The sequence below is a fragment of the Rhinopithecus roxellana genome, chromosome 12, assembly GCF_007565055.1.
Source record: "Rhinopithecus roxellana isolate Shanxi Qingling chromosome 12, ASM756505v1, whole genome shotgun sequence".
In the NCBI taxonomy this organism is placed as follows: Eukaryota; Metazoa; Chordata; class Mammalia; order Primates; family Cercopithecidae; genus Rhinopithecus; species Rhinopithecus roxellana.
Window position 1 is genome coordinate 53,710,353 of NC_044560.1, and position 27,888 is coordinate 53,738,240.

General features: G+C 40.9%; 1 pseudogene; it reads right to left on the reverse strand.

Annotated features, from left to right (window-relative positions):
* Positions 1–24,070: 24,070 nt before the first annotated feature.
* On the reverse strand, positions 24,071–25,115 carry LOC104669746 (annotated as a pseudogene).
* Positions 25,116–27,888: the final 2,773 nt, after the last annotated feature.

Sequence of the window (27,888 nt, forward strand, 5' to 3'; positions counted from 1 at the left end):
CGGACTGCTCCAGATAATCTATTTGGCTCCCCAAACTTCCATTTTTCATTAAAGAAAATGCTGTGGGGGTGGTTTGTAACTCAAGGGTTATCTTTTTCAAAAAATTCCAATTCTGATTAATATGGCACCTTGTGGTCGCTGACAAGGTTAGGTGTGCTTTTATTATTTTTGAGACAAGGGAGTTGTGATACAGACATAAACTCTGTTAAGGCTGATGGGTTGCTTAATACTGTACCAGCAAGGAGTACTAAAGTGAGCCTACTCATAGAAACAGCAATCACTTACACCTCCCCCAAGTAACAGAAACAGCACCTAGGTAAATGAGCAGACGGAGGTGGATAAAAAGATGTATGACCACCCCAATTTCACCTTAAACAGCTTCTCAATGTCTGGGCCTGGCATTGAGACTCTCTGCAGACTTCCTCCTACCTGTGCCTCCAACCATCCTTAGCATCTTTTCCATCTGTGCCCTGTATCTTTAAATCAGCAGTCCTACTTCCGTGCCTTTTTCTGGGAGACAATATGAGTGAAGACTCAGGAATTCATTACAGCCTTTGTTCCTTCCCTCTTTCATTCACAGAATATTTTGCATGCACCTATGTTCCTGGCATTGGTGAAGGAGGGATTAATTCACTATAGAGCTGCCTGGGACCAGATGGGGTAAGGCTGCCTAATTCGCCAGTGAGCATTGTCTAACTATACTTCTCATCTATCCCTTGTTAGTAAGAAAGGTGATGTTTTCACTTCTGTCTTTACCCTTTTATTATATTTATTGAAATTGTCCAGAACCTAGGGGAGGAAGAAGAGTGCTTTTTAGTGTATGTGTGTGTGTGCACATCTGTGGGTGTGTGGGTGTAGACTGTCCTTGGAATCCAGCACCAGGCACTTTCTACCACTGGAGATAACGCTATGAATAAAATAGCATGGTCCCAGTTCTCTTAGAGTTTACCTTCTAATGGAAGAAGACAGTTAATAAACAAAGATAAAAGATAAATTCAGATATTGGCAGGTGCTGGGAAGAAAATGCACTAGAGAATAACAGAATGCTTTCAACAGGAGGTCAGGGAAGCTTCTCCAAGGAGGTGACCTGGAGGTGAGCCTGAATGATAACAAGACACGCAGTGAGATATGCGAAGAGCTATTTAGTAAGGAAACAGCGTGAAGCCTCTCCCAGGTGGGAAGGAGCAGAGCACGAAGAGCAGTGTGTGTGAGAGGGGAGATTTGTGTGCTTCAGCTCAGTTAATAAGATAAGGAGTGAGATGAGGTCAGAGAGAGCTAGGCAGGGAGCAGGTAAAATAAGGTAAGGAACCTGGATTTTCTTCTACTTGCAATGGGGAACCTTCAAATGACTTCAAGTAAGAGAACACAAACAATCTGATTGATATTTTTTAACTTTTTATTTGTAGATTCACAGGGAGTTGCAAAAAGATGTGCCGAATGGTCTCATAATACCCTTCCCCCTTCTCCCCAATGTTAGCATCTTATATAACTGTAGTACAATACAAACACCATGAAATTGACATTGCTACTATCCACAGAGCTTATGCAGATTTCACAAGCAATACAGGTACTCCCGTGTGTGTGTGTGTGTGTGTGTGTGTGTGTGTGTGTGTGTGTGTGTGTAGTTCTTGGCAATTTTTTAACACGTGTAGCTTCCAGTAGCCACCACCACAATCAAAATGCACAACTGTTTCATTACCACAAGGCTCCATGGCACTTTGTAGTGCCATGTAGTGCCCCTTGTAGCACTCCTACTCCCTCCCCACAAAATCCTAACTCCTGGGAAAACCCCAAATCCTAACTCCTGGAAAACACAAATCTAATTTCCATCTCTATAATTACAACATTTCGAGAATATTGTACAAATGGGCTTGTACAGTATGTAATCCTTTGAAAAGGGCTTTTTTCACACAGCAGAATTCCCTTTAGATCTATCCAACTAGTCGCTTATATCAATAGGCCCTTCCTTGCCAGATGCAGTGGCTCACACCTGTAATCCCAACACTTTGGGAGGCCAAGGTGGGCAGATCAGCTCAACTCGGGAGTTCAAGACCTGACTGGGCAACATGGTGAAACCCTGTACCTACAAAAAATTTAAAATCAGTAGGTCCCAGTTACTTGGGAGGGTGGGGTGGGAGGATGGCCTGAGCCCAGGAGGTTGAGGCTGCAGTAAGCCATGTTCACGCCACTGCACTCCAGCCTGAGTGACAGAGTGAGACCTTGTCTCAAAAAAATAAAAATAAAAATAGTCCTTTGCACTTTATTGCTGAATAGTATTCCATGGTAAAGATGTACCACAATTTAACTATTCACCCATTGAAGGACAACTAGGTTGTTTCCATTTTTTAGCAATTATAAATAAATGATCATAAATGAACATTTGTGTGCAGGTTTGAACATTGAGGATACAATTTCATATCTCTGGAATAAATATCCAGGGGTACAATTGCAACATTGTATGTTAAGTGGATTTTTAGTTGTTTTGTTTTTTTTTTTTTTTTTTTTGAGATTGAGTCTCCCTCTTGTCCCCCAGACTGGAGTGCAGTGGCACCATCTCAGTTCACTGCAACCTCCACCTCCCTGGTTCAAGCGATTCTCCTACTCAGCCTCCTGAGTAGCTGGGATTACAGGCGCCCACCACCACACCTGGCTAATTTTTGTACTTTTAGTAAAGATGGGGTTTCAGCCATGTTGGCCAGGCTTGTCTCAAACACCTGACCTCAGGTGATCCACCCGCCTTGGCCTCCCAAAGTCCTGGGATAACAGGCATGAGCCATCACGACTGGCCAAATTTTTAGTTTTAAAAGAAACTGCTAAACTATTTTCCTAAGTGGCTGAACTGTTTTACATTCCCACTGGGATTGTATTCTCAGTGATCCAGTTTTTTCGCATCCTCAGCAGCATTCAATGTTACCACTATCTTTTATTTAGATCTTTGATTTCTTTCATTAGTGTTTTGTAATTTTTAGTATATGAATCTTGTACTTGCTTTGTTAAATTTATACTTAGGTATTTCATTTTCTTTGGAGCTATTGTAAATGATATTGTGTTTTTAATTTCAGTTTCCACATATTCCTTGTTAGTATACAGACTTTTTTTGTGTGTTCATCTTGTAACCTGTGACCTTACTCAACTTATTAGGTGTAGGAATTTTTGTTTTGTTTTGTTTGGGTTTTGGGGTAGATGCCTTGGGGTTCGTCTACATAAACAATCATGTTGTCTGCAAATCAGGGCAAATTATTTCTTCCTTTCCAATCTGTATGTTTTGGCTTTTTTTCTACCTTGTGCTGGCTAGAGTTTTCACGACTGTGTTGATTAAGAGTAGTAAGAGTGGGCATCCTTACTTTTTTCCTAATCTTCAAAGAAAAGCATTTAGTCTTTCATCATTTAGCATAATATTACCTGTAGATCTTTTGTAGATGCTCTTTGTCAAGTTGATTCATTTTCTTCTATTTCTATTTTTTCTAAAATTTTCATGAATGGATATTGAATTTTGTCAAATTGTTTTTCTACATCAATCAATATAATTATGTGAATTTTCTTCTCTAGTCTGTTAATGTTGTGGATAACATTATTTGATTTTCAAATATTGAACCAGCCCAGTATCCCTGGAATAAATCCCACTTGGTCATGGTATGTAATTTTTTATACACTGCTTGATTCAAGTTGCTAATATTTTGTTAAATTTTTTTGCATCTAAGTCCATGAGAGATATTGGCTAATTTCCATTTTTAAAAGATCACTCTGGTTTCTTGTGGAGAATAAACAGAAGACTAAGAATGGCAGCTGGAAAACTAGTTAGAAAGCTAGTCAGAGTGGACCAGATGTTATATCAGTAGAGGAGATGTCATTGGATTCAAGATATGTTGTGGAGATAGAATTAATTGAACTTGGGCCGGGCACAGTGGCTCACGCCTGTAATCCCAGCATTTTGGGAGGCTGAGGTGGGCAGATTACCTGAGGTCAGAAGTTCAAGACCAACCTGACCAACATGGTGAAACCCTGTCTCTACTAAAAATACAAAAATTAGCTGGGTGTGGTGGCATAGCTACTTGGGAGGCTGAGGCAAGATAATCTCTTGAACCTGGGAGGTGGAGGTTGCAGTGAGCGGAGATCCTGCCACTGCACTCCGTCCTGGGCCACAGAGCAAGACTCCATCTCGAAAAACAAAAAAAAGAGAGAGAGAATTAATTGAACTTGCTGTTGGATTAGCTGTGGCTTTGTGGGAAGGAGGACTGGTGAAGGAAAGGGAAATATTAAGAATGAGGAGCGCCAGGGAGAATAGACAGAGTCCATTCCATGAAATGGGAAAGGCAGGAGGGGGAAAAGCTGGGCAGGGGGATGGGATGTAAAAATCAGGAGTACTGTTTTAAACATATTAAGTTTGAGGTACCTGTAAGAACTCGCATGGCAATGTCAAGCAGTTGGATATCCCCAGTCCCAAGGGAAGAGGTATTTAAAGTCATGGAATTGGATGACACCACCTAGGGAAAGACAACGGATGAACAGAAGAGGAAAGAAGAGGGGCATAAACAAGTTGCACAAGTTTTAAGTCCCTAGGGTCTTTAACCTCAGCTGTGGCTCTAAAAAAATCCCAGCATGAGTCTGCTTTATAAAACATAGTAACATTACCTTAGGTATTTTTCATATGATGATTGTGAGAATAGAGTTAGGTAGTAAGTTAAATTGCTTAAAAATTAACAAATGCATAGGAGATATGTTAACATTAAAATCGGATTTAATTTTTCAGCAGAATTTGTTGTGATGTTGAAAATATCCTGGAAATGTTCATTTAGAATAATATGCTGTCCAGTGTGGTATTCACCAGCCATCTATGGCTACTGAACAATGAAAATGTGGCTTATGTGATTGAGGAAAGGAGTTTTTTTATTTAACTCAATTTTTATTAATTTAAATGTAGGTAATCAGATGGGGCTAAGGCTACCATATTGGGCAGTGCAAGTCCAGAACTCACATCTCAAATTTGATTTGATCATTTAATATGTCAAATTTGTAATTCATGGAGATGACACAAAGTATTGCTACAATCAGACCATCAATCAGACAATTAAAAGACTCCAGATTTGCAACAGAGATTTAGAATAAACTGTAAGCAAGTATCTTTTGGTGATAAATTATTAATTAATACATTAATTTGGTTATCAACTTAACTCTATAAGTAAGTCCTAATATGTGTGTTATTTTGAGAAAGTCATAAACACTAATTCTTAGTTTTCTCAATTGTAAATGTGTGTAGAAAGGTGGATGAAAATTTGGAAGAGTTAATTCATGTACTAATCTTACAATGAGAGGTAAATACTATGTACTCAGTATATATTGGCTCCCTTTAATCGAAACAAACATTAAAGAAAAATAAACATAGCTCCTCTTCTGAACGTAGAGGTATTTAATAATGACAATTTGATTATTTTTTGGGTTTGGGTAAAATAAAGACCTGAGGCTTCCCTTGAGCCAGGATTAATTCAAGACATACACTGCTGTGTTCTTGCTGTGCTTTTATGTCCGTGCTCCAGTCAGAGCTTTTAGTAGTTTATGCATCCCTAAGCTCTGATTCTTCTGCCTTTCAAAGAATTTTGCCACTTCTGAGTTGAGCTCAGAATCAGAGGAGAAGCTGGATTGTAGCTACCTTTCTGGAAACAGCCTTTCATGCCCCTCTGACTTATACTTAAATATTCCTTAACTCTGGGTGACTTGATAGTGCTCTCTTGGTCTACATGCCCTTTCCATTTCTAAACTACATGGGAACCCAGCCCTCCCAAAGAAATTTCTAGGGCTTTAAATCTTCTCCCTAGGACAAAATTATCTGACATTTTCATTTGTCTTCTTTATGACTTAGATTAACATTAATTTTACAGCTTTACTGATCCAAGTGTTGGCCTTGGACTAGCAGCAAGCATGGCTTTACCTTGGAGCTTGCCAGAAATGCAGACTATCAGGCCCTACCCCAGAACTGCTCAATCAGAACTGACCTCTTATGACCCCCAGGGGGTTAAGAAATGTTTAAGAAATGCTGTTCTATAGCACACTGCCTTTTGTTGGCTCTGAAATAATAGAAAAGTATCTTATTAATTGAACTTGTTATTATACCACTTCCTTAAATGAGCCAATTTCATGATCCTCAATCCACACTTCTTTTTTCTTTTCTAAATCATTCTTTCCATTTCATTTTCTTCTTAATATTTTTAAAAAGAGACAAGTACAAGGCCGGGCGCGGTGGCTCAAGCCTGTAATCCCAGCACTTTGGGAGGCCGAGACGGGCGGATCACGAGGTCAGGAGATCGAGACCATCCTGGTGAACACGGTGAAACCCCGTCTCTACTAAAAAAATACAAAAAACTAGCCGGGCGAGGTGGCGGGCGCCTGTAATCCCAGCTACTCGGGAGGCTGAGGCAGGAGAATGGCGTAAACCCGGGAGGCGGAGCTGGCAGTGAGCTGAGATCCGGCCACTGCACTCCAGCCTGGGCGACAGAGCGAGACTCCCTCTCAAAAAAAAAAAAAAAAAAAAAAAAAGAGACAAGTACAAGAACTAGCCAAGCTTTCATTCTTCCCTTGTCTTAGTAGAAAGCATAAATGTGCATAGTCATTGTCTCATCTGTCCTGCACAGGTGCAACTCGACAGAAGAAAAAGACCATTTGTTTCCATAAATAGGTATTTGGCATCACTCGGAATATTATCAACCTGCCCTAGGAATCTTTTATGCCATTCTAATTTTAGATTTTCTTTCATGAAAACTTAATTTTCTCTTTCTCTAAAAATACTTCAAGTTTTCAGCTGGGCACGGTAACTCACGCCTATAATCCCAGCACGTTGGGAGGCCGAGGCCAGTGGATCATGAGGTCAGGAGTTCAAGACCAGCCTGGCCAATATGGTGAAACCCTGTCTCTACTAAAAATACAAAACTTATCCGGGTATGGTGGCGGGGGTTCCTGGAATCCCAGCCACTCAGGAGGCTGAGGCGGAGAATTGCCTGAACCCAGGAGGCGGAGGTTGCAGTGAGCCGAAATCGTGTCACTACACTCCAGCCTGGCTGACAGAGCGAGACTCCATCTCAAGAAAAACAAACAAAAAAAAAAAACCTTAAGTTTTCAATGAAACATTTGTTCTTTAATCACTGAATCAATATAGTTCCCTTTTTGTTCACTCCTTTATTCCTTTATTTGACATCTAGATGCAGGGTAAATATTTAAAATATGGGTTGCATTAGCAATTCTTTTTTTTTTTTTTTTTTTTGCAATAGGGTCTCACTCTGTCACCCAGGCTGGAGTGCAGTGGCATAATCACAGATCACTGGAGGCTTGATCTCCAGGCTCATGAGATCCTACCACCTCAGCGTCCCAAATAGCTGAGACTATAGGCATATGCCACCATGTCCAGCTGATTTTTTATTTTTATGTTTTCATTTTTATTTTTTTAGTAGAGACAAGTTCTTGCTATGTTGCCCAGGCTGATCTCCAGCTCCTGAGTTCAAGTAATCCTCCTTCCTCAGCCTCCCAACGTGCTGGGATTACAGGCATGAGCCACCACACCTAGTAGCAATTCTTATTTGTTGTTTTCGCTTACTTTTTGTGATGTAAGAGGAAATAAAAGAAAGCATTATCATCTTCCTCTTGTTTGCCCTAATATATTTGGGATATATCATAAGATAGAATGATTGTTTTGTAAAATGATATTTGGAAGTAATCAATTTTGTTCAGATTTTCCATTGGTATTTCATGTGGCTTATTTCTGCAGGTAAAGTCTTTAATTATAATTGAATAAACAACAAGAGGAAAAAACCCTGTTAAATCTGTCACATGGCATATCTCTTATGTTTACTTTAAATATCCTGAAGCAAAAGCATAGAAGAGATTTGATAGATTATCAACCCTCTTACATTTGCTCAATAAAATAAAATAAAAATATATGAAAAGACATTTATATTTATTACATCAAATTCTGTTGGTTAGTAATCTTCACTGAAACAAATCTTGTATTATGCAACCTAAATATCTTATATTACAGTTTAAGCCTATTTTGTTTAATGCTATCTTTGTGGATCAATGTGAATTACTGAACAACAAAAACCTTTTAGCAAATCTTGGTTGAAAAAAGAAAGGCCTTTTTTTCTGGTATTTCTTATCTTGACTTACCTACTTCTAAAGCAATTTTCCCACTTTGTGTACAATGCTTCCATAATTTTGCTTGTTTGTTTCTGAGATGGAGTTGCGCTGTTTTTGCCCAAGCTGGAGTACAATGGCGTGATCTCAGCTCACTGCAACCTACACCTCCTGGGTTCAAGTGATTCTCCTGCCTCAGCCTCCTGAGTATCTGGGATTACAGGCGTGTGCCACAACTCCTGGCTAATTTTGTATTTTTAGTAGAGACGGGGTTTCACCATGTTGGCCAGGCTGGTCTTGAACTCCTGAACTCAGGTAATCCGCCCGCCCCAGCCTCCCAAAGTGCTGGGATTACAGGCATGTGTCACCACGCCTGGCCCATAATATTTCTGTCTTGATTTATAATTACTCCTTTAGCACTAATTTTTCATCTTTTTTGTATTGCCAAAGTTTCTCTAATACATCTAAAATAAGTATCCTAAAATGCAGCCTGTGGCAAGATACACATTATATTTAAATATATTAATAATGATAGTGATGTTATTTCTTGTTTCTTTAATAGGCATTTGTGAGAAACATGTTCTGGTTTAGTTTTGTTCAAAAAATGGTTTCCTGAATAGTCTTTTAAGCTTAATCTGATATTTAGGGTTTATTTTATTCCATCTGGAACTATATACTGAATGTCCAATAGGGAGTGAGGGAAATGAGACTACAAAGAGTGGGGAAACAAAGTTATTATATTTTTATTTCTTATTGTAATAACCATCAAGAAAATACTTTAGGCTGATTGCAGTGGTTCAAACCTATAATCTCAACACTTTGGGAGGTCAAGATAGGCAGATCACTTGAGGCCAGGAGTTCAAGACCACCCTGGCCAACATGGCGAAACCTCGTCTCTACTAAAAGTACAAAAATTAGCTGGGTGTGGTGGCACATGCCTGTATTCCCACCTATTTCGGAGGTTGAGGCATGAGAATCGCTTGAACCCAGACTGCACTCCAGCCTGGGAGACAGAGTAAGACTCTGTCTCAAAAAAATTTAAAAAAGAAGAAAAGAAAAGAAAATATTCTAGGTTGGGGCCAGTGGCATGTGCCTATAATCCCAACATTTTAGGAGGCCGAGGCAAGAGGATCACTTCAGTCCAGGAGTTCGAGACCAGTCTGGGAAACATAGCAAGGCCCCATCTCTAATTTAAAATAATATAAAAAGAAAACATTCTAAGCTCTGTTTATTTTATATAAAAGTAAGTTTCTAACAAGCTTAAAGTATGTTATGTTCTAATAAACCAAACTCACTTGGTAAAAAAAAGAAGAGCAGAGGTTAGAACTCTGCCTCTTCCAGCCTTGCTTGCCATCCTGCATTTTTTGTTTCCCTAGTCTCTTAGGTGTGACCTCAAAATTGTCCTTTAGATCTCCGAATGGATATCCTTCTTTTCACTCAACCTTGAATTCCCTTCTGGGCCTTGATCTGCATTTGCTTCTCAAATTGCATCTGGCTCCTTTGAGTCCAGGTAATACCATAGTTCAATTGAATATAACCCTGCTGACCCTAACCCAGAAGCTCCACTGAATGTGCTCCAACTCCAACAAAAGGAATAAACTTTCCATTCCAGGCTTACACATCTTCTGCAGAATGTGTCATGTGCCTAATTGATGCCTTACCCCTCCTTTGAGGTCCTACTGAAGTCCTAGCACCTCCTTAAAGCCTTTCCAATCATTCCAGTCATTGCTAAGTGTTCCTTCCTCTCACCTCCTACAGCTCCAATTGTCCATAATGCTCATTTCATTTATTTATGTACATTCCACAAACATTAATTGAGTACCTACTATCTGCCAGACACCGAGCAGATACAAGGACACTGCTGTGAACAAATGAGATGCAGCTGCCACCCCTAATGGAACTTGTGGACTAATGGAAGACACAATATGAAACAAACATTTACTCAAGTATACACTATGTGTGTGTGTGTATATACATATAATATATACACAAATATATAAATATAAATAGTTTGTATGTGTATGTGTGTGTGTATACGTATATTTAGAAATCAAGGTAAGTGCTATGAAGAGAAGCATTCAGAACAGACTTCTCTCATTTATTTTTTTCTGTGAATATTCTAGTTTAATCATCAGCTCTTTGAAAATAAAGGTCATCTTTTATGTCACTTGGTTAAGCTCAGAATCTCACCCATAGTAGATATACAGTGAGTTTTTATTAAGGGTGTAGTGACAATGAATCCTATTGTTTGGGAATGACTCTTAAGTACCAGGAGCTGAAGAAATGACACTTCTTTCTGTATCCTTGCAAAACGAAAGCAGCCTATAAAGCGCATTCTTATTGCATTGGTTTCAAACACAAGAAACCACTTGTTTGTGTTTTATCTCTGGTAAGGATCTGAAAATTGTTTTGAAATTCCTACCTAACTGTCCCAAATGTACACGCATTTCTGTTCTGTCTCCAAATTGTTGATTTTTAGGATTGCGCCCAGTGGTGTGCTGGTGAATGCTCAGCAACTAATACTCTCAAATAAATACATGACAGATTTGTGGCATTTGCTGATTTCTTTTGGTTTAAATACTCCCATGGCCAATTTAAAGCCATCAACATACTACTATTAAACACAGAGAAGGGAAGAAATGCACAGTAACACATTTTAAAAATACCATACGGATACAGTAGACATAAATATCCCCAAGAGCATAGTTAATAGTAAAATGTAGTAAAGCACTTGAGTATTATTTGTGACGGTCTTTGAGTATTTATTATCTTTTTGCACACACTTCATTTAATTATAAGTTCATATAATTCAACTTTTTTTTTTTTTTTTGAGACGGAGTCTCGCTCTGTCGCCCAGGCTGGAGTGCAGTGGTGCAATTTCAGCTCCCTGCAAGCTCTGCCTCCCGGGTTCACACCATTCTCCTGCCTCAGCCTCCCGAGTAGCTGGGATTACAGGCACCCGCCACCATGCCCAGCTAATTTTTTTGTATTTTTAGTAGAGACGGGGTTTCACCATGTTAGCCAGGATGGTCTCGATCTCCTGACCTTGTGATTCACCCTCCTCGGCTTCCCAAAGTGCTGGGATTACAGGCGTGAGCCACCGCACCCGGCTTTTTTTTTTTTTTTTTTTTTTCTTTTTTTTGAGACGTAGTCTTGTTCTGTCTCCCAGGCTGGAGTACAGTGACGCGATCTCGGCCCACTGCAACCTCCACCTCCAAGTTTCATGCAATTCTCCTGCCTCAGCCTCCCAAGTAGCTGGGATTACAGGCGTGTGCCATCACACCCAGCTAATCTTTATATTCTTAGTAGAGATGGGGTTTCGCCATGTTGCCCAGGCTGGTCTCGAACTCCTGACCTCAGGTGATCCGTCACCCTCGGCCTCCAAAAGTGCTGGGATTACAGGCGTGAATCACTGCACCCAGCCTATAATTCAGTTTTTAATAATGTCTGTGTTTATCAGCTAGCTCACAAAATTCCTAAAAATTTAATGATTGGCTCCCATGAAGTGGCTTCCTACTGACTGTGCAGCTTAACACACCCCTATATGTTCTAGATGGGATCTGACTGTGCTCTACTGGGTCTTTTAGTTAGACAAAGGGGAGAAAGCAAAGTTGACTCTTGCTAACTGACCACCAACTCCAACCCCCTCCCTAGCTTTGCAGAACAACTAAGAATTACACTGAAAGCTTCAGTGTAGCAAATATTACAAGTTAGCTGACCCAAGACCCATTCTTGACCATTTTCTCCCTTGGCTACCTCTACTTATAAAGGGTGGAAAAGCTAAATACTCTCTTTCTCAACTTCCTGCGGAGCTGAGTGGCCAATGACACATAGGAAGTGCTGGTGGACAGTGGTCTGGAAATGCTTTTTGCTTTCCTGATAAAAGGACTAGGTGGGTCACTTACCCTTCCTCCGTGCTTAAGATAGTATAGGCTGGACACAGTGGCTCACGCCTGTAAACCCAGCACTTTGGGAGGCCAAGGCGGGCAGATCACGAGGTCAGGAGTTCAAGACCAGCCTGACCAACATAGTGAAACCCCATCTTTACTGAAAATACAAAAATTAGCCAGGCGTGGTGGTATATGCCTGTAATCCCAGCTACTCGGGAGGCTGAGGCAGGAGAATCACTTGAACCTGGGAGGTGGAGGTTGCAGAGAGCTGAGATCACACCACTGCACTCCAGCCTAGTGACAGTGCAAGACTCCATCTCTAAATAAATAAATAAATAAAAATAAAGATGTTAGTATGATATATGGAGCTGTGGCAGCAATTTTGAAACCATGAGTCAAAATGCCTGAAGAAAAGGCCAGGAGAATTGAACAGCTATTAGCCATAGGTTTAGTGGGCTCCCAGACTAAAACTGAACCAACAGATTCCAACATCAGACTTGGTGTTATGTGAGGGAAAAAGATCTTCTCTTTTTTTTTTTTTTTTTTTTTTGAGATGGAATCTTGCTCTGTCATCCAGGCTGGAGTGCAGTGGTACAATCTCAGCTCACTGCACCCTCCGCCTCCTGAGTTCAAGCAATTATCCTGCCTCAGTCTCTCTGGTAACTGGGATTATAGGTGCACATCACGACACTGGCTAAATTTCTGTATTTTTAGCAGAGACAGGGCTTCACCATGTTGGCCAGGCTGGTCTCAAACTCCTGACCTCAGGTGATCCACCCACCTCAGCCTCCCAAAGTGCTGGGATTACAGGCAGGAGCCACCATGCCGGACCAATCTTCTTTATGCTCTTATGTTGAGTTTTCTGTTATTTACAGCCAAAGCTACTCCTATCCCATACACATAGGAATTTTATCTCTTGTGGCTTCTATCAACACCCCAAGAGCTAAAAAGGGAGTAAGAGGAAAGGCAACTCATATGCCAAGCATGGTGCTGAGTGGTTTCCATGCTTCATCCTCTTTAAGTTTCACAACAACTTTATGAGAGATGACATTCACAAAAATGTGTCATTTATTATGGCTAGTCATAATTTCTGTTTTTAAGGACTATCCCAGAGCACTGAAGTTATGTGGACTTTGAAAAATTAATTTCAGCATAAATGTACAAAGGTTTGAACACTTATCCTTCTTCAGCAAATTAAAAATACATCACACAGACATTTCCTTCAGGTAAATTAGACAAGAACTGCATACTGCCAGACATAGCATTCATACCTAACTTCTGCCAAGCAACCAAGGTTCCATTAACAACACACTGGAAACACCTTTCCTTTTGTCAAAGTTTGCCTGGGTTTCAAGGAGATTAAGGAAAATGTTGTCCTCCTCAGGGCTCAGTGGCATCCACTAGGGAGGAGGAGGCAGTGGTACTTTCTTTGGTGTGGGCTGGTCCTCTCTTAGGCAGGCCATAGACCTGTATTTCTCAGGAGTCTAAACTCTCCCAGTGAGGGTCAGGAGGGAAATGAAGGAGAGAGTACAATTCCAGGGCTCAAACAGCCAGGCCGCCAGGAGTTAGAAGTCCCTGAGCCTTTGTTATATATGGAAACAGGAGGCTTCCCTGGTATGAGTCAGGAGGACTGGGAAACTACAGAAGGTGGTGAGGGACAAAAGGAGAGTCAAGGTGACAGATACTACATCATAGAAACAACAAACCACAGAGAAAACAAACAAAAAAAAATCATGGACTTTGGAGTCAGACAGATCTGACTTCAAATCTCAGTTCCATCACTTAACTAGCTATGTTCCCTGAGACTACTGTTTTGTCTAAGCTCCTTTCTGGATTTCTGAAAACACATCTCCTATGCCACAAAGAGGGTGTGAGATTGAGTCTAAACCAATCACGGTGTCAAAAGCGTTCAAACCAGAGCGACTCCATCTTGAATAGGGGCTGGGTCAAATATGGCTGAGACCTACTGGGCTGCATTCCAAGGAGGTTAGACATTCTTAAGTCACAAGATAAGATAAGAGGTCAGCACAAGATACAGATCACAAAGACCCTGCAGATAAAACAGGATGCCGTAAAAAAGCGGCTAAACCCCACCAAAACCAAAATGGTGACAAAAGTCCTCATTGCTCATTATATGCTAATTATAACGCATTAGCATGCTAAAAGACACACACCAGCACCATGACGGTTTACAAATGCCATGGCAACATCTGGAAGTTATCCTATATGGTCTAAAAGGGAGAAGAACCCTCAGTTCTGGGAATTCGTCAGCCCTTTTCCAGGAAACTCATGAGTAATCCACCCCTTGTTTAGCATATAATCAAGAAATAACCATAAAAATAGCCAACCAGCAGCCTTTGGGGATGCTCTGCCTATGGAATAGCCATTCTTTTGTTTCTTTATTTCCCTAATAAACTTGCTTTCACTTTACTCTATAGACTCACCCTGAATTCTTTATCAAACTCTCTCTTGGAGTCTGGATCAGGACCCCTTTCGGTTAACAATGGTACCCATTTTCCTTCATAGAGACAGACAGCAGAGGGGCTGGCCTTGCTGGCCAGAGTCCTTCTCCAGAATCTGGTTAAGTGGGGCAGCAGTAGTCCTTTCCTCTCTAGCTGCAGAGTGTTAGGGAGTGAATCTAAGCTGTGCACAGCCATATCCTCATTCTTGTGAGGACATCTGTCTGTAAAAGACTTGACAAACACAGAAGCAGAGTTAGGAGAAAGAACCTCGTTGGTTTCAATGTTCCAAGCTTGTTGGTTCCAGGAACTAATAATACACCTTTCCTCTGAAGCAAGTTTGAGCTCAATTTCTGTCACATGCAACAAGTCCCAAGCCCATCTGTAAAGTAGGAATAGTGATACCTAATCCTAAGATGTGAAGATAAAATAACCTGTAATAAAGAACTCAACAGTTCAGCCTGCTTGTGACTGCTTGGTATCTGCTTTAACAGATACCATGTATTTGTTCATCAAAGTGTCACTATCACCAATGAACACTGATTACACAAGCTGTTACTAGATTTTCTTTGGGAAGAAAATAATGAAGAAATGATTTGAGAAATGCTTAACAAAATCCTTCCTAAGGAACCTACCAGAGTTTCCAATCTTCAAATCTGCATCATGAATTCCCAACTACACCAAGTAATATGACCACAAAACCCTATGTCAGAGCGCGTCTTTGAACATCTTGGGAACCACTCTATGATATAAGCGGCTAACTCAGTAGTTGCGCTATGGCAAATACTGCTGCAGTGAGAGTTTGACTTTCTGGTGACTTTCAGTTCCTTTTCTACATGGGCAAAACTCTGACAGCTTTTACCCCAGCACTGGTAATTACTATGAGACTTGGAAAAGTCACTTCAACTCCCTGAGCCTCAGTTTCTTTATTTGTAAGATGACAATGTTAGACTCCATAACCTTTTAAGCATCCATGCAACTATGTATTTCTTTGCTTGTGGGAGTATAGAAGGTTCTGGGAGGATCAACTGTACTGTATGGATATCCTGGGTCTATGAGGGTCAAGAAAAGCCCAGGTGTTGAGTGAGAAAAAGGGAGCAGAAATGGTATACTGCGTGAAGGTTCAGAGCAGACACCAGGATCAGCTAAGCTATTTGGAGATTGTACTCCAATGTTCTAATGGAAGTAATCTTTGGATTAACTAAACTTTCTTAAATTGAGGTTTCTTTTGACACCACATTCTGTGGATTCATACATTTTAGGTTTGAATGGAATAAAATTAAAGCCTTGAAAAACAAAGAGTTAAGGTAACTGAATGTTTGCTCTCTGGGTCCTCAAAGGCCAAGAAAACCTAACAAAAAAAGGTGGTAAGGAACGAAGATCATACAACTCAGACCTCTAAACTCCCGAATGTTGTGTTTCTTATGTTCCTATTCAGTTCAAATTTAACCAAGATACCCATAAACTGAACCCTCTTCTCTTCTACTATCCTAAGCTAACCAGCAGGAAACCCTCTTGGGGATGCTTAGTAAGCATGAAGAATAAAGTGTCATGAAACAACGAAGGAAAAGATCCTTTGAAAATTGAAAAACACTCCACAAATATATTATTTTTATTATTATTCATCTGTTTAAAGTGTAATTTTGGCTTAACCACAGACATGACTTCAGGGAAGTAATTCATCACCTCTGCCCTTCATATAAAACAAATGCAGTCATGGATGGGAAAGATTAACTAGAAAATGATGGTGAACGTCTTTGAAAATTGAGGGGCACTGCGATGCTTATTAATTAATAGTAGCCATACAACTGTGATGTTATAAATAGCTTTACATTCGAGCAGCACCCAGAATAACCTACTATTTTTTCGCTTATTGCCATTTTGATTTAGTCCATTCCTCTACTAACCTATAATTAGCACAACACCCTGGAAAATTAATCCAGCCTGGTGACTCAACATCAGGGAAATGAAACAGACTTCTAAATCATGTTAGAATTAAATTGGAGCCTGAGGGCTAAGTCCTCATGGTTTCAGAGGGAACTAAAAGCCTCAAACCCTGATTTTTCAGCTAAATATAGGGGAGTCCATCTTTCTAAACAACTGAGTTTCAACATTGCTATCAAGGTACACATGTATTCCTTATTAGAATTTTCAATCAGTTATAGAATAAGAAAGAGAATTACAAGCTGTTACATTATAACCATGTATTTTCAAATATTCCTTGTAAGAATGTGGCTTTGGAGAAGCTAAACCTGCTAACCAAATTAAGATAAACTGCCCCAATCTCCATCTCCTGGCAGAGATTCTGGGGTCAATCTGAGCAGGAGGGTTTTGAGGGGCTGAACTGGCAGAGGAAGTCTTCTGCTAGAAACTATGCGATTGCTGAAATCTGAGCATTCTCAGATCCCATGGAAAGAGGTATCCAATAGCCAGAAGAGACCACATGCAGATCAAAAGCAATATGGAAAGCTGGAATATGGAACCAGCTGTACAGGAGCAGGGAGATGAAAATAAGTATCAATGAGGTAAAAATGGACAGTGTGGGCTGGGCGCGGTGGCTCACGCCTATAATCCCAGCACTTTGGAAGGCCAAGGCAGGCGGATCACCTGTGGTCAGCAGTTCAAGACCAGCCTGGCCAACATGGTGAACCCTTGTCTCTACTAAAAATACAAAATGAGCCAGGCATGGTGGCAGGCACCTTTAATCCCAGCTACTTGGGAGGCTGAGACAGGAGAATCGCTTGAACCTGGGAGGCAGAGGTTGCAGTCAGCCAAGATCACACCACTGCACTCCAGCCTGGGCGACAAGAGTGAAACTCCGTCTCAAAAAGGACAGTGTGTACTTGGGGCACTTCTCCTAAAACAAGCTTTGCTTGCTTCCCCTGACATATAGTGTCACGGGTAGGTCAGTATGCTGAGTTAAAGGCTAGGAACTAGGTCATCAGATAAATAAATAGATCCTTTCACCTTTCTCTTTTTTTGCTAAATCTTTTCACTTGCTAAATTAAATAGCCCGTGTCCTTTCCTTGTAAATGCTTATTAGCTTTGGCTGTTTTATTTCCAATTGTTTGCATGGGATATGATTGTGGAAGCCTGCAGGCAAACTTTCCTAGTTTTAAATCTTAGCTCATCTAAGGCCAAAGCCATCACCTTTCCTTCTAGTCAAACTTTGACTTCAGAAAATACCACCAGTATTGTTTCAATTGTCCAGCCTTAAAATCTGGTAGTCTTTCCTTTCCCTTGATCATCAAATCTAATTGCCAGATCCTGCAGAATTTACCTTACTTCTGCAAGCTGCTTTTCATTCTCATCACCCAGCTGCTTATTTGATCTTTTATATCCAATGCACTAATGCTAGTTTAATCTTCTTAAAGCACAGCTTCAATCATGGTATTCCCTGACTCAAACATTTAATGGTTGCCTACTGCCTAATGAATCAAGGAAAAGTCCTGGATTTGGCAGTCAAAACCTTGGTCTTAGCTCCCATGTCTCCTCTACTTGACAATCCAGTATCATGCATTTTTTAATGCTGTGACTACCAGATATAAATCCAGCTCGACTACTACCAGTAAAAGGTATTCCAAAGTGGAGGTGGTGGAACCAATTTGCAGTGCCCAGGAAATAGGTCTACCTTAGTGATGGGGGCTCAGAGCAACTCATTGCTGCTGCTGCTGCTGCTGCTGCTGGAAAAATAACTAAAAGCTAATGTTGGGTTGTCATTAGATCAGTCACATTATTTCTTTTTTTTTTTTTTTTTTTTTTTTTTGAGACGGAGTCTCGCTCTGTCGCCCACGCTGGAGTGCAGTGGCCGGATCTCAGCTCACTGCAAGCTCCGCCTCCCGGGTTTATGCCATTCTCCCACCTCAGCCTCCCGAGTAGCTGGGACTACAGGCGCCCGCCACCTCGCCCGGCTAGTTTTTTGTATTTTTTAGCAGAGACGAGGTTTCACCATGTTCGCCAGGATGGTCTCGATCTCCTGACCTCGTGATCCGCCCGTCTCGGCCTCCCAAAGTGCTGGGATTACAGGCTTGAGCCACTGCGCCCGGCCGCATTATTTCTTATGTGAAGGACAATACCGTGTTAAATTTCCAATGACTCTCCATTTGGGAATATACTGTCTTTACTAAGGGATAGGGAAACTTAAGAATTATCTTTTCTCTTCCTTCTTTTAGCCTTCTCCATTGTCCATACTGACTTTTTAAAAATTATTTATTTATTTATTTATTTATTTTTTGGCAGTACAGACTCAGAACCTAGATTCCTATAAAAGTAATTGCTCTTGGCCAGGCACGGTGGCTCACGCCTGTAATCCCAGCACCTTAGGAGGCCGAGGGGGGCAGATCACTTGAGGTCAGGAGTTCAAGACCAGCCTGGTCAACATGGAGAAACCCTGTCTCTACAAAAAATACAAAAATTAGCCAGGCATGGTGGCATACACCTGTAATCCCAGCTGCTTGGGAGGCTAAGGCAGGGGAATCACTTGAACCCAGGAGGTAGAGGTTGCAGTGAGCTGAGATCACACCACTGCACTCCAGCCTGGGCGACTCCATCTCAAAAAAAAAAAAAAAAAAAAAAAAGCGCTGGGCGCAGTGGCTCACTCCTGTAATCCCAGCACTTTGGGAGGCTGAAGTGGGCGGATCATGAGGCCAGGAGATTGAGACCATCCTGGCCAACATGGTGAAACCTTGTCGCTACTAAAAATACAAAAATTAGCTGGGTGTGGTGGCACTTGCCTATAATCCCAGCTACTTGGGAGGCTGAAGCACAAGAATCACTTGAACCCAGGAGGTGGAGTTTGCAGTAAGCCAAGATCATGCCCCTGCACTCCTGCCTGGCAACAGAGTGAGACTCCATATCAAAAAAAAAAAATTTAAAAACAAAAGTAATTCCTCTCTTTCCCCAATATTATCACTATGCTTTAAAAGAAAATATTAGCAAGCTGAATCCAGTATCATATGTAATAAATTATACATCTCGACCAAGTGAGATTTACTCCAGGAATGCAAGGTTGGTTTAACATCTGAAAATCAATTAAGGCAACACATCATATCAACAGAATTCTTTTAATGGCATGATTATCTCAATAGATGAAGAAAAAGCATTTGGAGACAAAGATCCAATGCCTCTCATGATAAAAACAAAATAATAATAAGGAGCCAGTCACAGTGGCTCATGTCTGTAATCTCAGCACTTTGGGAGGCTGAGGCAGGTGGACCACGAGGTCAGGAGTTTGAGACCAGCCTGACCAACATGGTGAAACTCCGTCTCTACTAAAAATACAAAAATTAGCCATGCACCATGGCACTCCAGCCTGGGCGACAGAGCAAGACTGTGTCTCAAAAAATAGTAATAATAATAATAATAAGGAAAAAAAGAACAAAAGAGAAGTCTGTCAACTTGATACAGGCATCCATGAAAAACCCATAGCTAACATCATTCTTAATGGTGAAAGACTGGGTATTTTCCCCATAAAATAGTAGCAAGACATGGATGGCTGCTCTTACCGCCTCCATTCAATACTCTACTGGAGGTTCTAGTCAGGGCAGTTAGGCAAGAAAAATAAATAAAAGGCATCCAGATTGGAAAGATATATAAGATATATTATCTTACATATCATTAATATACAAGATAACAACATGATCTTGTGTATTAAAAATCCTAAGGAATTCACAAAAACTATTATAAATAATAAACAAATTCAGCAAGGTTGCAGGTTACAAAATCAATATATAAAATTCAATTGTATGTTTATACATTTGCAATGAACAATCCAAAAATGAAATTAAGAAAACAATTCTATTTGTAATAGCACCAAAAGGTAAAATATTTAGAAACAAATTTAGCTAAAGAAGGACAAGACGGCTGGGTGAGGTGGCTCATGCCTGTAATCCCAGCACTTTGGGAGGCCAAGGAGGGTAAATCATTTGAGGTCAGGAGTTTGAGACCAGCCTGACCAACACAGTGAAACCCCATCTCTACTAAAAAAAAAAAAAAAAAAAAAAAAAAATACAAACACCGGGCACAGTGGCTCACACCTGTAATCCCAGCACTTTGGGAGGCTGAGGCGGGCAGATCACCTGAGGTCGGGAGTTCAAAACCAGCCTGAACAACATGGAGAAACCCTGCCTCTACTAAAAATACAAAATTAGCCAGGCATGTTGGCAGGCGCCTGTAATCCCAGCTACTTGGGAGGCTGAGGCAGGAGAATCACTTGAACCTGGGAGATGGAGATTGTGGTGAGCTGAGGTCACACCATTGCACTTCAGCCTGGGTAACAAGAGCAAAACTCTGTCTCAAAAAAAAAAAGTCAGATACTTAATACTTATTACTAAATATTAGAGAAGATGTGTAGAAATCAAAACCCTCATACACAGCTGGTAGGAATATAAAATTGGAAAAAATTTGGCAGTTCCTCAAAAATTTAAACATAGAGTTAACATTTGACCCAGCAATCCAAGTCCTGGGTTTATGTCCAAGAGAAATGAAAACATATGTCTACACAAAAACTTTTACTTAAATGTTTATAGCATTATTCGTAATACCCAAAAATTGGAAACAACTCAAATGTCCATCATGAATAGATAAATAAAATATCCATATAATGGAATACTATTCAGCCATAAAATGGAATGATCTAGTAACACATGCTACAACATGAATAAATCTTATAAATGTATGCTAAGTGAAAGAAGCAGATTCAAAAGATCACATATTGTAAGATTCCATTTATTTGAATTTTCTAGAATAGGCAAATCTATAGAGATCAAAAGTAGATTAGTGGTTGCTTATCTCTGGGGGCGCTGGGGGAAGTAGGGAAATGGGAGGGCAATAGCTAAAGCCTACAGAGTTTCCTTTTAGGTGATAAAAATGTTCTGAAATTGCCAATAGTGATAGTTGTACATACCTGTGAATGCATTGAAAACTAGAATTGTGTATTTCAAATGGGTGAATTGTATGGTACGTAAATTATGCCTCTCAAGAAAGCTGTTATAAAAAAATCAATACTCAATTAGAGTATTCAAGGTATGAACGTTGATGTTGATGACAATTTTCTGGTTGCTTTTTTTTTTTTTTTTTTTTTTTAGAAAAAACAAACATATAATATATAATGGATACAGATTTGTATCCATCAAAATCCAGTACATTAAATATCATTTTACTTTGCTTTTTCTGAAACAAATTAAAACTCACCTGAACCTTCATTTGCTAAAATATTGAGACATCGAATTATAGTTACAATTAGGGCTCCCCTACTTACCTTCCAGGAGGATTTATTCAGGTTGCAGGGTTCCTCTGCAGTCAAGAGCATCAAGAAGGGCTCACTGGTACTTGGTGGGTACTTCCTGATGCTTTTGACTGCAGAAGAAATGGTTAACTGGTTAATACTGGTTAACAGTGAAAGAATAACAGTCTAAGCTTGCAGAGGCTAAAGTACTTTGAAGAAAGGTGGTTCTGCTGCTCCTCTGCCCTGCCCTGTTAGAGACTGAGGGATTTTCCAAGACTAGAAGCCCTGGGACCCAACCAGTCACTTCTCTTAGAGCTCTTTCTACTTCCTGGGCCACTGTGAGCCAGCAATACAGATCAGCTTGCTTAAGACCATCCCTCCTATGGAGAATAACTAGAAAAGCTGGTAAGAATACAGGAAATATCAGTTTGAAGGCACTGGAAAGTTTCTAAGAAAATGTGAGCTCAGAGGACCCATCTCAAAGAGAAAGGAAGTACAGAGAGGTGAACCCATCACTTGGTATTGCTTTTCCTTTGACATTTTTGCTGACTCTTAATCAGCAACTGAGAAGCCCAAAAGCTGAAGAGAGCTTACAGGGCTGAGATGACAAGAATTAGAGATCAGGAGCCATTAAAGAGGAGGTACTCTGGTAAACACCATAGGATTTCATTTGATACGGTAATATGTTACATTGCTGGCCGCTAGTGAACCAAATCTTCCAGGATTTATACCTGTGGGTTGTCCTCTTCACATTGGCTCTGGGCTTAGCCATGTGATTTGTTTTCTTTTGTCTGTTTCTTTAGAGACAGGGTCTTGCTGTATTGCCCAGGCTAGAGTGCAGTAGCTATTCACAGGTGTGATCACAGCACACTCCCTCCTCAATCTCCTGCCCTCAAGCAATCCTCCTGCCTCAGGCTCCTTAGAAGGTAAGACTACAGGTGTGCACCACTGCATCTGGCTCATGTGATTTGTTTTTATCAATAGTACATTAGTGAAGGTGAAAACAAAGATTAAATATGCACTTGCTCACTGGGACTTGTACTTTTGGATTTCTCCCTGTTAGAATCTAGCCTCCATGCTTAAGTCAAGGTTATCCCGGTGGAGAAATACGCCATGTGAAGAGGCCCTGGGGGATGGAACATTGTATAGAGATGCTATGTGAAAGCTTACCAAAATGCCCCAGCCCAGTGCCCAGCTGAATGCAGCTTTACAAACGATCCCAGCCAACACCAAATGGAGAACTGTCTAGTCAACCCAGAGAATTACAAGAAATCACTATTGTTTTAAGCCACAAGTATTGAAGTGGTTTGAGATACAGCAATAAACAAGTAAATCAGTTGGGAACCCTAAAGAATCCTACAAGTAAGGATGGGCCAAATATAGACTAGCCCTCACAAAGACTGAGGTCCAGCAAACCCATAAAAACCCTCCTAATCTCTGAATTAAATTGCTTTTTTTTTTCTTTTTTTTGAGGCAGAGTCTTGCTGTGTTGCTCAGGCTGGAGTGTAGTGGCACGATGTCAGTTCATTGCAACCTCTGCCTACCAGATTCAAGCGATTCTTCTGCCTCAGCCTTCCGAGTAGCTGGGACTACAGGCATGCGCCACCATGCCCAGTTAATTTTTGTATTAGAGACAGGGTGTCACCATATTTGCTAGGCTGGTCTCAAACTCCTGACCTTATGATCCACCTGCCTCGGCCTCCCAAAGGTTGCTTATTTTTTATTTTTTACTGCAATAAGTCTTTATTTTTCATACAGGGTGCCACTGCAGGTAACCATCAGAGAACATATGGCTATTTTCAAATATGCAGACTGAACAAAAGCATTTTAGCATGCTGTCTTACCATACATAGAAAACTGATGAACATCTTCAGACACTAAGACCAGGAAATAAAATGGGTTAATGCTATTTATTGATACGTTTATGAATCATTCAGCAGTGTTAATATAAGCTATATTTACCTGCAAGCAGAATTACAATCACTCACCCTGGCAGCACTGGGCAATTCTAAAATGCAGGTCTAGTGAAAGGTAGGTACAACCAGCAAGCAAGCAAGGATCAGATGCCATGTCTACTTCTGAAGGCAGTGACTGATTTGGAACCAGGCTCTGCAGATTTTAAGAATCGATACAGCCACCTTAACAGCTTAATATTGAGCTTCCCTTACTTTGTATGTTGGCAGTGAACAAAAGTGAGAATTTCGGAAACAAGCTAAATAGGATTAAAAAGCAAAACGCTGTCCAGGTAACAATAGAATTGCTGCTTCACAACTTTTGCCCAGTTCTCACCTGTTGTCTTACAAAAACCTCTCATCTGGTAAGTTTTAGGGAAAACCTCTAGCGACTGTAACAGACTTTTCTCAACCCAGCTCTAGATACTAAGTATCAGAAACAAGGCTTGTGAAGTGGATGTGTTCACAGGAAAGTGCAGTGTTTCTACTGGCGGTGTAAGTGTCAAGTTTCCTCTCCATGTTGCCAAAGGAATCTGCTCCATGTAATCAGCCTGGACCTGTTCCCACCGCTCCTTCCATTCTTCTGAGGATACAAAAGCTGCGCCATAGCGGGGATCTCCCCAAGACAGAGATGTGATATGGCTCCTGAGACGTCGTCCACATTTATGTATGAGCAGGTGCCTTTGACAAGGCCAAATTGTTGAAGCAGAGGTAACGCGATGGTGGTAAAGATGTTCCACCAGGATGAGAAACTCTGGATGAGTCATGTTGGGATGGTGGAACTCACTTTTGACACTTTTTGTTTTGGGATCATAATTCCATGGTTTGCCTCGTCCCAGGAAATGCACAACTTTGGCACTTCCACCAAACACTTTAAATGCTGGGAGGTTGGAATATATAGAGATGCGACTTAGGCTATAAATAAACAGCAGGTGTTTTCTGCTATGTGTTGTTGCCCAGCTGTTAAAAAACGTGTTCTGTATGCTTTGTTCCCCACCATCAAAACTACCTTGCTCAGAAGCAAGATGCAACAGCTGATTATATGTTTCAACTGAAGGCTGATAAATTCAGAATTGAAGCAGTCAGGCCACCCTGGGTCAGGTGCTGCTGACAATTCTTCTCTCTCAAAAAGACCATCAATATTTGCTGGGACCAGAGTATCTGCATCCATGAATACACATTTTGAATAATACGTAAGAGACCAGCAGTGGAGCTTTGTCAGCGTGACACCCAACTGTGACCTCTTCATTAAGCTTAGATGAGCAGAATCACTGCTGTCCAAGACATCTACCATGATGACTTCATCAAAGACTCTCTCTCAAACTTTTCTCATGGAGTCTGAGACCTGTGGGGTGGGGAGCATGACTAGCCTCCTGGTGGTCCTGTGCTGTTTCAGGGATGAGTCCGGGACCAGGGGACCTTTGGTGTAGGCATCATTTGTGGTCAGTGTCACAAAGGCCTGATCTGTCATGGTGCTGCCAGAGGTGCAGGTGGGCCAGGGCAGCCACAGGTTGGTGGCTCAGAGAAGCCAGTGCCTGGAGGGAGTGTGGCCAATGAGGAGGCACAATGGGACTTAAGTTGCTTATTATATGTACTCCCAACTGCTTGTTGAAACTAAAGTGAATCCTCCCTTAAATAAGGTATCAACTAGAACCTCAGGTCATCTCTACAGTTTTTAAAACACAATTTTCCATTTCAAAAAAACTATGCTGATAAAAATATAAGAAGTGACTGATAATCAAGAGAAAAATCAGACAATAGAAACAGACCCACAAGAGATCCAGGTTTGGAAGTTATCAGACACAAACTGTAAATAACTGTGATTAATGTTTGCAAAATTAAATGACAAGATAGCTTCAGCACAGATGTGGAAGTCATAAAAAATTAAAGTGAATTTATAGAAATATATACAATAACTAAAATTAAGAACACAATAAGTAGACAACAGCAGATTAGGCCAGGCGCGGTGGCTTATGCCTGTAATTCCAGCACTTCGGGAGGCCAAGGCAGGCGGATCATGAGGTCAGGAGATCGAGACCATCCTGGCTAACATGGTGAAACCCCATCTCTACTAAAAATACAAAAAATTAGCTGGGCATGGTGGTGGGCACCTATAGTCCCAGCTACTTGGGAAGCTGAGGCAGGAGAATGGTGTGAACCCAGGAGGCAGAGATTGCAGTGAGCCGAGATCACATCATTGTACTCCAGCCTGGGCAATGGGGCAAGACTCTGTCTCAAAAAAAAAAAAAAAACCCAGCAGATTAGATATAGCTGAAGGGAGAATTTGTGAATGAGAAGAGAGGCAGAAAAAAATATTGAGATGAGCATGAAGAGACAGAAGAATATAACACTTTAGGAGGCCAAGGCAGGTGGATCACTTGAGCCCAGGAATTTGGGACCAGCCTGGACAACATAGTGAGACCCTGTCTCTACAAAAAAAAATTTTGAAAATTAGCCAGGCAGATGGCTCATGTCTCTACTCCCAGCTACTTGGGAGGCTGAGGTGACAGGATTGTTTGAGCCCAGGAGATTGAGGCTGCAGAGAACTGGGAACACACCACTGCACTCCAGCGTGGCAACAGTATGAGACCCTGTCTCAAAAAAAAAAAAATTATAAAATAAACAAACAAACATAGGAGACAAATGTGATTTGGTGAAAAAGGTCTCACATTTATGTAATTAATGTCCCATAAGGAGAAGAGAGAGACAATGAAACAAAAGCAATATATGAAGAAATAATGACCAAGAATTTTCCAAGCTAATTAAAGACCTCAAACCACATACTCAACAAACTCTACAAACTCCATTGAAGATAAATAAAAAGAAAGCCACATCTAGACATATCACACTAAAACTGCTTCAAAACAAGACAAAAGACAAAAATTGTACACTGCATAAGAAAATAAAATTCAACTTTTCATTCCAAAGTGGTTACCTAGGAAGGCTAACTGGTTTTATCTCCTTACCGGGTTCTCTACCTTCACTTTTCCTCCCTTCTGACCATTCTTCAAACTGAGTTAGGTTGATCTTTTTACAATTTAAGTAGCATCATTTGTGTCCTCTCATAAATGTTTCTGTGACTTTCCATTCCCTCAGAATAAAGTTCAATTTCCTTATTGCAGTTTAAGCGGCCCTCTTGGAACTGGTGTCTGTCCACCTTCTTAGCTTCTTTTCTCACTACTACATGTTGAATATCTCTCATCTGAAATGCTTGGGAACACAAGTTTTTCAGATTTTGGACATTTTTGGATTTTGGAATATTTGCATATACACAATAAGATATCTTAGGAATGGGACCCAAGTATAAACACAAAAGTCATTTGTTTTATACAAACCTTATTTTTATTTATTTATTTTTTAGACAGAGTCTCACTCTGTCACCCAAGATGGAGTGCAGTGGTGTGATCTCGACTCACTGCAACCTCTGCCTCCTGGGTTCAAGCGATTCTCCTGCCTCAGCCTCTTGAGTAGCTGGAACTACAGGTGTGTGCCACCACGTTGGCTAATTTTTTTTTGTATTTTTAGTAGAGATGGGGTTTCACCATGTTAGCCAGGATGGCCTTGATCTCCTGACGTTGTGATCCGCCTGCCTTGGCCTCCCAAAGTGCTGGGATTACAAGTATGAGCCACTGTGCCCAGCCTTTACAAACACCTTATACACCTAAGCTGAAGATAATTTTATTTATTTATTTATTTATTTATTTATTGAGATGGAGTCTCTCTCTGTCACCCAGGCTGGAGTACAGGGGAGCGATCTGAGCTCACTGCAACCTCCACCTCCTGGGTTCAAGCAATTCTCCTGCCTCAGCTCCTGTGTAGCTGAGCTCACAAGTGTGCCACCATGTCCAGCTAATTTTTTTTTTTTTTTTCAGATGGAGTTTCACTCTTGTTGCCAAGGCTGGAGTGCAATGGTGCAATCTTGGCTCACTGCAACTTCCGTCTCCTGGGTTCAAGCGATTCTCCTGCCTCAACCTCCCGAGTAGCTGGGATTACAGGCAACCACCACCATGTCTGGCTAATTATTTGTATTTTTAGCAGAGGCAGGGTTTCACCATGTTGGCCAGGGTGGTCTTGAACTCCTGACCTCAGGTGATCTGCCTGCCTCGGCTTTTCAAAGAGCTGGGATTACAGGTGTGAGCTATCACTCTCTGCCTGAAGATAATTTTATATTAAGTCAATGCAAAAGTAATTGCAGTTTTGCCATTAAAAGCAATGGCAAAAACTGCAATTACTTTTGCACCGAC